Below are 12140 nucleotides of genomic sequence, written 5' to 3' on the forward strand. Positions count from 1 at the left end.
ATAGCAAATCTGTAAGATTAAAAATGCTGTGTGGCCTCTAATATCTTGGGTTCTCTTTAGTTCTGTGAATGTGTTCTGTATACTGTGAATAAGGGCTACTGATATAAGAGTCAGCAAACCCATTGATGTCCTACAGTAAACCATCAGAATGTTAATCTCTCCTCCTCCATCCACAGAAATGTGTCCTATGTCTTCATTTAACACTTACAGATATATATATCCAAAGAGGGGGCTAGAAAGGTAGGCCAAGTCTTTCCAAAGAATGCTCAAGATGAATGGCAACAAAGGTTGTTCAGAAATTTTATTCATGTTGGAGAAGTGCCAGCTGCACTCATTTTTAATATTTGAAAAATTAATTGTACTTGCCCAAGACCCTTCCAAGACAGATGCTTTAATTCCTTTTAAAAATGCAAGATCAAAATATGTATCATCAGTTACTTTATTGTGAAACATTACAAACCCTGTCCAAGATCAAATTCATGACACTTTCACACAAGCTGATCTTTAAAATCAAATTTTGGGCCTTTTTTGTTTTTATAAGAATAGGCTATTTTTCTATCATTAATATTTAAGAAGAAAATATAATATGTGTCTTTTTTTAAAGGGGAAAAACCTTTCCTAAAAAGAGGACAGGTCTCTAACAAATACTAGGTGTGCAAAAAAAAAAAAAAAAAAGGCCCTTTACTTTCCATTAATTTTTTGGCATAACCTGCATGGCTGGAGCATTGTAATGCACTGTTACTGTAGGTCTCATCTGAGGAAAGTAGATCAGTGATAAAGGCCAAAAGGTGAGGGAGGGGCTAAGAAGCTGATACAGGTGAGATCTGAAGTAGGTAAGGACAGCAACTGTACTTGTCCTCAGGTAGGATGTGCTGTGTTAACATTCAAAAGAAAGCAAAGAAAAGCTGGGTGATCTGGTTTTGTAATACTGATCTCATTCTGTATTTCTAAGCCTACAATTTATATTTCTTTTATTTTATGTCTCTGTTAAAACTATTATTTATAAAGCTTTATAGGCTTTCATATTACATTATTAGAATTTCTCCCACCCATGGAGTTAAATAAGTTCTGTTCCACTTCTCAAAGTAAAGTATGGTGTATAATATATGACTGGGAATCAATGGTCATATCTACTGTACATATAGAGCTGGATATTGGCCAGATATTCCAGACAGATGTCTGGTTCCCAGACAGTATTTGCCTTAAGGAGTGGCATCCGAAGAAGTTTTATAACTGCCCCTTGTTGTTACCTCTCTCCTCAGTGTTTCTGCTCTGTGGTGTCTCTTATCACTTTTTAGATCACATTTTCTCCAGCTATTTCCTGGCACCCACTTTGGGTACCTGATTTTTTTATTGCCATTCTTTGGACACTGAGATTAATGGCATAGGAGCCATTTAACACTGCTACATCCAGTGTGTTGTTAAAGATAGTTTGATACTTGCAGCTTTAAAAACTGCTTTCCACAAAGTGCACTGCTGATGAGAATGTAAGAGTGCAAATATGCAGAGAAGCCAATTAGCTTTGTCTCAGCTAATATAAAATACATGCTGGACACTTCTGGATTCAGGCAATGTACACAGCTTCTATTTTATGATGTGTTCACTAACCTGAAGTCAGAGTGTCTTGAACCATTAGTGGTAAAAGTTTGTGTGGGACAATAAGGAAGTAACAGCAGCATCAGCACTGGATTACAGGAAAGTTCTAGAAAAATTGAGTTCTTATACAAGTACTTAAGCAAAACCCATCCGTCAAGATTGTACTTCTCAGTATAGGAGGCAGGCCTTGCACAGAGCAGGTGAGAGAGCAGCATGCTGAGGTTGCCAGAGTCCTGCAGTCTTCACAGTAGAACTTGAAGACTGAAATTAGGTATGAGTTAAATATTGGAATAAGCTTGATATTAGTAATATATCCAGGAGAATTTGATGGGTGATGGCATCACCTAGCAGGAAGGAAAGCTATAATAAGATCCAATGCCTAGAAGCTGAATGTTGACGAAATTCAGTCTAGAAATAAGACTCTGAACTTTAGCTGCCAGAGTGATTAAGTACTAGAATAATGTGTGCAGGGGTGAATAAATTCCTGCAGACACAGACCATCCATTTTTGTAAATGACAGAGCTTCAAGGAGGACTGCTGAGCATAGTGCAGAAATTACTAAGTACATTTTTCTGGCAAGTGTCATGTGTCATGGAAAAGGTCATATCAGCTCATCAACACCACACCTTCAGGTCTTCAGATTCTCTTCCTTTGCTTGATTGTCATGTCCAGAGGCCTGCATGGCTGATGCGAGGCCACGGGCAACACCCAGCCTCATCACTGGTCTTTAGGACATGGTCTCCCTGCAAGCTTGAAACTTAGGGCATATGAATTGGAAACATCACAGGTTTTTGAACCAGCATGGGGCTACTTTCAAACTAATTAGAGTTGTTCATCTAGATTTTAAAATTCTGTAGGTTCATCTTCTTTGACCCAAATTCCTCTAAGTAAGGCTTCCTGTATTTCTTTTTGGGCAGAAATAGTAAAAATGAAACCAGTAGAATGTAGTTCATGACAGAAATCTCCAGTATTGATGAGTTAGGAAACACAAGATATTTTCTTCTGCTAATCTGTTCAGTTCCTGCCTTCTCGGGAAGGCAATGTATCTCTGACATGTATCTATATATATCAGAAGACCTGTTCCTATGAATGCTTAAGTCACATTTTACAGATAGTGCTAAACTGGGGACAAGAAAAGGGAAAGTTTTTGGCCACTGTTCTCCTTCACAGCTCTTATCTTCCAAGATGAGATAACTGGTCCCCTCTCTTTAGAAAAAATTCAAAAAAATGACAGGGATAATTATTTGCTCTGTGTTTTCAGCGAGCAAAGTCCATGTATTTTCACAGTACATCTTCTGAAGGTGCAGGAATAGTTAGAATAAGGACTTTCACTGTGTCTCTCTCTGTCCCCACACTCAGCAAGGCATTTTCTTTTTGCTGACAGAGCATCTTCAGTGGCTCATTGCCTTTTGTGTCTTTGTAAAACTACAGACTATTTGAAATTTCACCAGGTTTCACTTTGTGTGTATAGATTTGATAGCGTTCAAGGATCAAAATGAAAAGCAGGCATCTGAAATTTAGGATGAACTACAACTGGCCAGTCTCACAGAACAAAAAAAGGAAATATGAGATTTATAATGAAAGAAAAAAGAAAGAGCCAACAATTCTACATAAATATATATTATTTAGAGCAAAACTCCATCCTTACACAGATTTTTGATTTTTCAGCCTGTGCATAGCATCACTTTCAAATAATTAATGAGCACAGCTCCATGAGACCTCAAAACCTGCTTAGATTTTTTTTTTTAATCTATGTCAAATCCATTTTTATACAACAGCTTTAAGGTAAATTCCTGTAGTTTGTGCTAGGAATTTTAACCTCACCGAAAGGCTGATATAGGCCAGAGTTAGACAAAAGATGACAAAGCTCTGTTATTGTGAAGAGATACTGCTCACAAGATTCTATTGTGTTATCTGTCTCTCCCAGTAAGCTGAAGCATCAGATTCTTGCATATATGGATTAACTTTCAGTCAGCATAGATAAAAGACTGTTAGTGGTGTTGCTTTCACGCTGTTTTGGTTAGGGGGGGGGGGATTATCTTTTTCTGTGTCTAAGCAGTACAGACACAGAAAGGGAAGAATGCTGATATGGGTGAAAAAAGTATAGTGGTTACTTTTTCCTAGTCAGAGCACAGAATCTCCTGAAGCTGTATCAGAGATCACAGCAAGGACACCGTGCCAAGCAGTGCTTGTCCCTTGCTGATAGAAGCCCACCGCCCTCAGAGATCTTGTGAAAAGTGCATTTCATGAAAGCCTCTGCCAAGCCTTAGCAGTTATGCCAGATTTTGTCCAATGATGATGAAGAGCTTCCCCCTTCAGAAAAATCACAGCAAATTCTGACCTGAGGCACTGGCACCGGTGGTAATGCCTAATCCAGGAGGCAGCTCCCACTAACTGCAGCTGCAACACAGCACTCAAGGATGGGCATCCTTGCCCTCACACACCTGGTGGTGAGTCAGGGAGAGGACTGGTGGGACAGAAAATGCCAGTTCTCATCTGCCCTCTCCAAAGAGGCAGCAACTGCTCAAAGCCCTGCTACAGAGCCTGGCAATCATAGCAGGACATCAAGTATGTTGTCTTTCTCTCTTTTGGAAAAACTGTAGTAAAATGCAGGAGGCTAAAAGGGCAAAAAAATTCACTGTGTTTTCCATTGCAAGATCTACAGGGTGTCAAAAAAAAAAGGACCAGGTGAAACTAGGTGTTAAATTCAAATTGAACCAAAAGAGATGGTCCTCATTCACTTACAGCTATGGGCCATTGCAGATCATAGCAGCTTACAAAAGTTCATAAAGAGATTGGATGAATTCATGGATGAAAAATCCGTCTTGGAAACAGAAGCCACTAATGCTGGCTCAGGAAACACCTGCACCACAAATCAGTGAGGTTGCAAGACTGGGCCAGGGAAGTGTCATTATGTGCTTGTCTTGTTTCTATGCTTTCTCTTAAGCTGCTTCTAGTTCACAAGCTTGGATACAGGCTTCTGGACCCTTGATCTGATCAGTCTACAGCTATTATTGTATTCCCATAATCTTCAGAGAATCTTGGCCAAACCTATGATCTCTGAGTAAAATTTATAATTTGTAAAGTAAGAGTGATATAATGAAAAAAATAATTGAAGGCAGGCACATCATTTTTTTAATTATTTATGTGTTAAAAGTAACTTAAATCGTTCTGTACAAGCCATTTGCCACTTATCACTTGGCTACACTTAATTACTTTTACTAACCTGCCCACATACTTAACTTTCTTATTACTGCAGTGTAGTATGAAGCAGATCTGTGAAATAACTGGTGGAATACAGCCAGGGGTGAGAGGTTTGGGTCCAAAGTTTGCAGCTTGGTTCTGCTCTCTTTAAAAAAAATTAAAAATATCATCTGAATTCTAATGCCACCATTAGCTGATGCAGTTCTGGTAAAATTATTTGCAGTGCACGTGTAAGCGTTCTTAAAACCCCAGTCTGTCAGGTAAAATATGAAAGAACCCTTTACACTTCACAGCAAAGACTGTTCCTGGGACATGGTACCCAACTCTACCAATGGTCCAGGAAGTGACCTTGCTGTGCTTCTCCTCTGCCTTGCTCACACCTAGATTTCAGTGTCTGACGGATGCTGTGCTCATTTTGTCTCTATTCACTCCCCGTGCAAAGCACATTTCACTAAACTGAACAGACTCAAGCAGAGGCTGAGACACAGCTGTGCAGTGATTCCCAGAAGAAGGGATCCCAGATGGCTTTGGCCCAAGCTGTTCCTGGAACGTGAGTAAAGCTGTCAAGGGTCTGCACAGCTGGCAGCATGCGTGTGGACCCCTTTTGGGAGGGGAGGTTTTGGGGTCAAGGAGTTTTCCTATGGGGGCACAAGTCCTGTTCTATTTGCCAGTTTAGCTGCAAGTCTAGATGCAAAACTATTTGCAAAAGAGAAGATGGGCTGAGAACCCACTAAAGGCAAAAGGACTCTTTCCTTTCACATTGATGGAGTTTGGATCAGGCCTGCTGTGCCTGGCCAGTTTGGGGTTGGAAGCTCCAGGACTCCTGAAAGAACACAAAACCCATCTATCATTTCTGCGAGGAGCAAAGGCACTTACCTGAAGCACATAAGTGTACGAGGCATTTTAACAGATGATTTGTGAGCTACTGTGGCAAAAAGACACAAAAAATACAGATACAAAATTTAAGAGTGACTTTTGGGATGGGAAAAGTGGGAGTTTAAAATGATTATTCATTTCTGGATCTGTTTTCCTCATCAAGGGAGCACAGCACTGCAGCTGATAGTGCAGTAGTTTGCAACACCCGAAGGCCCCAGCTGCACTATTTGCTGTTCCCTAAAGTTCACAAGCAACAGCCCTGTAAGCTGCAGCTGACATTAGTGGCATTCATACACCAGAACCATGTGAAAGTCCTAGAGCCATTGTGATTTGTCTGTTGTTTCATGTTACAAGGGCTGTACCAGTATTCTGGTACAATATTCTTGTGATGCAATTGTATTAAGCTTTTACATCCCTGTTTCTACTGAAGTATATTAGTAGAAGAAACATGTGGTACTGTTGTACTCAGGTCTTCAAAGAATCCCTGAATTATCCAAAATCATTAAATTCCCAGAAACGTTCAGCTTAACCAAAAATGTCTGGACTATCCAAAAGAATTATTTATCAGGTGAACTGAAAAACACCCGAACTCCTTTTTTTTTTTTTAATATGACTGTATTTTATATAAACACTCAAAATTTCATGTAACGGGTAACAAATTTTAGAATGGTAAGGACCTAAATAACAGAAGGTTGCAAATAGCACTGTACCTAATATCCTAACTCTGTGGCCTTCAGAAATTGTCTTCAGGCAAAGTGAAAGCATAGGAAATGTTTTGCAATGCTCTTTCCTCTCTTTTTTTTAGCATATTTATAGTTGGCTTGCTGATATTGGGTAGAATTTAAGTGGGGAGGGGAGACTTTATTTTCTGTCCACTGTGGGTAAGTACTATCTACTTCAGAGGTACTGTGGGGCTTAATTAATGTTTACAGTGCCTCAGGAGTCTTACCCACATTAAAGGTATAATAATAACTATTCCTAATTAATTTCCTACTAAACAGCAAAGTTTCATGAAGTTTTAAAGCAGAACAGTGGATGAATTTGTAAACTCCATTTATCTGAATCCCTGGAGAAGGAAAAGTTAGGGGGGGAAAGTGGTAAAAATCTTCAATTAATTTTCCTCAACCTGAGGGATTTAATTAAGATGGTAGAAAAAATGTGCAAGTTTCCTGTGGGTATTTCTTATTTAATTTTCAGTTTCCTGAAGACAGATCTTGAAGCTTACAACAGATTTTGTAAGCCATAAAGAGACTAATTCAAAAAAAGATGTTAGTTTATTACAGTTGAACTGGCTATGGATCAAATTATCTAGACAAAATTCAACAGCTACATGCAGCACTTTATACTATTTACATTCTGTAGTTTCCTTGTTTTGAATTGCTTTAAAAAGGATTGCTTAGGATTGCAGATTATATCACACTGGCGTAACTCAAGCACCATGTAGAGATACCTGAGCTACCCGTGAAAGATCTAAATCAAGTGTTGGAAGTTACGCATGTCTGCTAGCTCAGAATAATATCTGAGTTAATTAGTCATGGGGAGAACAGAAATATATTAGCTTCAGTGGAGCACAACATAACAGTGAGACCCAAGCTACCTACTCTAGACATACCCTCTAGGAATATATTTCCAGCTGAAAAGGAAATAGGAACAGGAAACTTAAAAGGATCCACAGCACTGCATGGATTGCAGCACACCAAAAAGAAACACTTGCCCTGTGCCCTTTGGGTACATCTACAACCACAGATAGGAGAAGACCTACTTCCATGTACAGAACTATAGCTTGTGACCAGACAGAACCTTAACCAATGCTGACTTTATCTATACCCATCAAACAAACCAATGTTTGCTGCAAAGTTCCCATTTTCTTGAGGACTGGTCACCACGTGGCATGTGGGGGCAAAAGATTGTAGTTTGGAAGACATCAGGTTTCATGAGTTCATCCATGTGAGGAAACAGAAATTAAAGCCAGCATAAATAAGGATGATTGAAGACCAAAAAAAAAAAGAGTTAGAGATCAAGAAATGGCATTGTTCTCTTGGAGACTGCATGTGAGCTTTAGAAGCTAAAGTACTTTCCTTAAAACAATATTAGGACAGGCAGGGGTCTATGTGCAGTTCCAAATGGGAGTCCTAGCTCTGGGCAGTGCTTCTTCCCTCTTTTCACTGGCCTGGTTTTCTAGCTTCTCTGCTTCTCTCACAATACCATGGGCTGCTCAGTGTTTGTCATCAGGCTCTGCCACTTCACTAAACCTGAAGAGATTTTCTATTTCCAAGGAAAATATCAGCAGTGTCCAGCATCACTGGTTCTCCCACACTGAGAGGAGTCTGGTGAATGGGACTTGCAGCTACATGGTGGTAAGTCTTTGGGTTCCCTGCCAGCAACCTGCTTAATTTAGATATGTGAATATACCTATGGAAGTAAATGCTTAAGGCTAAGATTTTCAAAATAAGCTTGAAGGAATTAAACACCCAACTCCTACAGACTTTCTCAGTCTAACTGCTTTTCTGGATTGGGGCCAGAGTGCTAATCGACTTGCAGTCCTGAGCTCAAAATGCAGGACTTATATCCCAACTGTGCCAGTGTGCTGCTTGCCTTCTCATTTGACTGGCCAAAAGCATGCAATAGCATCTCTGGTGTTGAAATACTAAGATTTCACAAATGTTATTTTATATCTTTTTGGATCAAGTTTTTGTCTGATGTGTAGCAAAGCCTGCAAAAACATATCCTCTATCATGTAGAATTCCAAAAAGTGTGGTAATATCTGTCTAACACAACATCTGTCTAGCATTAAATCTGAAGAATTGGAACCATTTGTTTGATGAGCAGTGTAACAAAGATGAAAATTCATTCTTGGGATATCAATGGGGAAATTTTTTTTTTTCTTTTTAGTGAAATGTGAGATGATTTCAACCAAAAATTATGTCTGCCAGCACATTTAAGCCTCCAGGCAGCTTATAAAATGTTTATAAAAATAAAGCACAGACTCATTAGAAGACTTTGGGGGTAAAATGCAAATAGTACAAGATTTATATGCTCTTTAGGCATATACAGGTGCTCCTGATGAAAAGAACCAACAGAAAACTTGAGGGCATTTCTGCAGACTTCATACTTCCTGCCACACAATAGGTTGTTTGTCCTTGTATTTTATTCACAAATATTTTGGGCCCACAAATAATGTGAGAGTTTTCTATAGGAATAACTAGGGAAGTGCAAAGTGTTCCCTCAGAGGTATTAGACGTGGACTTCTAGACACCCTCCTCTATAGATGATCAAGCAATCAATAAACATGCCAATGCAGCAAAACTAACCTCCACGAAATCATACCAGCTTGGATAGGATTCAATGAAGTAGATGAGTTGGGAATAAAAAATTACTAACAAAAAGAAGTACAACAAACACAGGATAGGATGCCAGTACTGCAGGCTGTTGTCAGACTTGACAGGGTTTTCACAGAGGTCAGGGCAAGTTGGCTGTGAGTAGCAGTACATGCAAGGGAGACAGAGCATCCCGTACTGCATCTAGGCTGCTCAGGCTGCTGGGACAGAGCAATTAGGCAGAGGGGAGGAGATTAAATTTATCAGCAACATGGCAGTATTGACAGGTGGAAGTGTCAGTATTTTCTCCTCCAGAAAACACTTAAAACCCACCCCAACAACCTATTTGGCTTTAGATCCAAAACATAAAGGAAATTAATGGTGCTGTTTTACCAAAATAATTGCATTATACTAATAATGAAAAGCTTTTTGGCTCAAAGTAAAATTTCAGAACAGGGTTCTTCTTTGACAACTTACTGAACTTTTTCTCTGTTTTCTGGATAGTGTCAAATATAGTATGATCTTCCTTGCTTCTCTCTGGCTTGAAGTGGAACTCTGTGTTCAGCTGACCAGATGTCATGTATCAATAGTTTCCACTGGAGGTCCTGTTAATTTCTCATTAGTTTTTTTGTCTATTCTATTAACAAAACAAGCATAATTTAAACAGTAAAGATTAATTTTTATTAGTTGTTCAGGAAAAATATAAAAAGTCTTTGTTTCAGACAGTAACGGACCCAGGGTTATTTGTTTCTCAGTTGTTCAGGACATGTTTAAATGCCTTGTTTATGTCTTCCATTATAACTGGGAAAATAAAACATGTCTGTTAGAAACTAAATAATGCTTATTTATGACCCACCTCTAGGGGTTTTTTTCACTCCCATTGTTCTCATTTTATTTAGTACAATTAAAATACAAAGGACAATGGCTATCCATAGCTTTTGGCATATTACCAGTTATTTAAAATACAAGTCCAACACAGCAGAGCTCACGCAAAACAAAATTAAATTAACTTAGCCAGCTAGTAATTCAAAGCAGTAAAATATATCCTGTCCCATTCATTCCCTCAATTCTTCCCAAAAAGCCTTAGGAAACAGACTGTCTTTGTAGTTTGCTTTAAAGGTTGAAAGACTGTGTTTGAAACTTTTTACCTCTTTTAAAATGAGGGGACTTATGCTTGCGTCCCTCTGGTGACACCAGGACCAGTTATGTCAGCAAAATCTGAAAGAAACAGTAAGGCAGCACTTAACAATACCTTAACATCCAGCCAAGAAAATCCAGCCGCCAAAAACCAAGGGACAGAGATCTTACAGGCTTACGGAAAAATACTGTTACACAAGCTCAGTCAGTTGACTGCTGGCTCAGCACTACTGGGCACAAAAATGATGGAGTCCGAGTAAGGCTCATTCAGTGGCAATAAATTCATACAGTGATTAGGGGTGTAATTTTTTTTTTTCCCAGTTTGACCACTGAAGCAAATGAATTTCAGTAAAGCCCCCCAGATTAGACAGTTCAAACTCAGAACTAAATCAAAAGTTTTCCTTAATTTGAACTCCATCAACCAAAAATAGGCATCTCTATGAAATGGAAATCCATGGAAAGGACTGAAAAATTCTACAGAGCTGTGATGGAGGAGCTGAGGCATAAACCTTCTTCTTCCTCGTCACTTACCTCTCTGCATCCTCCCCATATGTGGGGGACAGGACCTACTGTCCCAGCAGGGCACCTGGCTCCCAAACTAGAGAGGAACACTGATCTCAATGCCACTATTTCATTTTGTACAGCTTAAACAGCTCAAAAAGCCACTAGCACAAGGCCTGGACTACAATGGCTTGCCTCTTTTGGTGAACACCCAAGAGCCACAGGCTCTTGAGCCACCCTCTCTTGACCAGCCTGTAGCAGGAACAGAGATTTGCCCCCTTCTTGATGCTGCCAGAGATTTTTTTATTGTGCATAACCTGAAAACGCTTTCTCTGGGGATGGATTTTTGGACTAGATTCTGCTCCTGTCCATCTGAAGCCACCTGTGCATTATGGGTGGTATGTGCTCTAGAAATCTCTGCCCTAGAGCATGGTGGTGGAGTCCATTACAGGGACTGATGTGCTCAAATCTCCTCAGGCAGAAGAGAGAGCTGAAGCTGAGCTTTGCACAGATTTAATGAATGTTCAGATCGCTGGGTGAGTGTGGAGGCCATCACCATCCACAAACTCACACCTAGACCTGAGGAAATAAATTTATACTTATCTACCTCCCAGGACAGCAGAAAAACCCACAAAAAACCCCCAGCTTAAACAGCTCTACAGATGTGGTTTTGATTCAAGCATATTTTCAGGCCAACAAAAATCGTGTGTTTAGTGAATAATCTATTTGTTGGAAATAAATGCCTAGAGCCAACTCTTTTCCTGCTGCTGAAATAAACAATTCCCCTTTTTCCCTGGGGCAGGACTCACACCCACATGCTTTCAGTCTTCCTTCCTGAATTGCCTCCTCAGACAGCATCCATCTCCGATGAGAGGGGCCACACCTGAGAGTGGTATCTGTAAATACGCCAAGAAACACCCACTTCCACATCCACAGAGTGTCCCTTGTTGCGCTCTGATCCTTAACCAGTGACCTGTCATGGTGTGTGCCAGCTTCAGTTTTCAGCCCTTGCTGCCTGTAAAGCTTCTGGATCAAACCTGCAGGGCTAAAAGAAACCACAATCTCTGGAAACATCTTGCAGGAGCAACATGAAGCAGCTATCATGACCACTTCGGCATGTTAATTTTTTAAGATTAGGAAGTGCATTTTCAGAAGCCCAGCTATGCTCTCTTTGTATTCTGCCTCTCTGAAATCTGCTTAAGATTTCCTTATTAGGTGTCCTAATTTTTCAGCTTCTTAACTCACAAAAATGAAGCTACTCCATCTCAAATAGGGATTCGGAGAATGAATAAATGTGTATACTCTTTTGTATCCCCCAAAGATATTCCAGGAACAGTGTTTTGTATGTAAAACTCTGAGATCTTCAGGGAAAGAAAATAGAAATTGCAGAAACAGAATGAATCCTGTGGACAAAATTTTCAAAAAATCTCCTTTTTTGTGCTACTGAGATGTCAGAGTAGCAAAATTTATTCTCTTTGATAGCAGCTGAGAAGCATTGAGGCAACCAGG

Source organism: Corvus moneduloides, chromosome 4 (assembly GCF_009650955.1).
Source record: "Corvus moneduloides isolate bCorMon1 chromosome 4, bCorMon1.pri, whole genome shotgun sequence".
In the NCBI taxonomy this organism is placed as follows: Eukaryota; Metazoa; Chordata; class Aves; order Passeriformes; family Corvidae; genus Corvus; species Corvus moneduloides.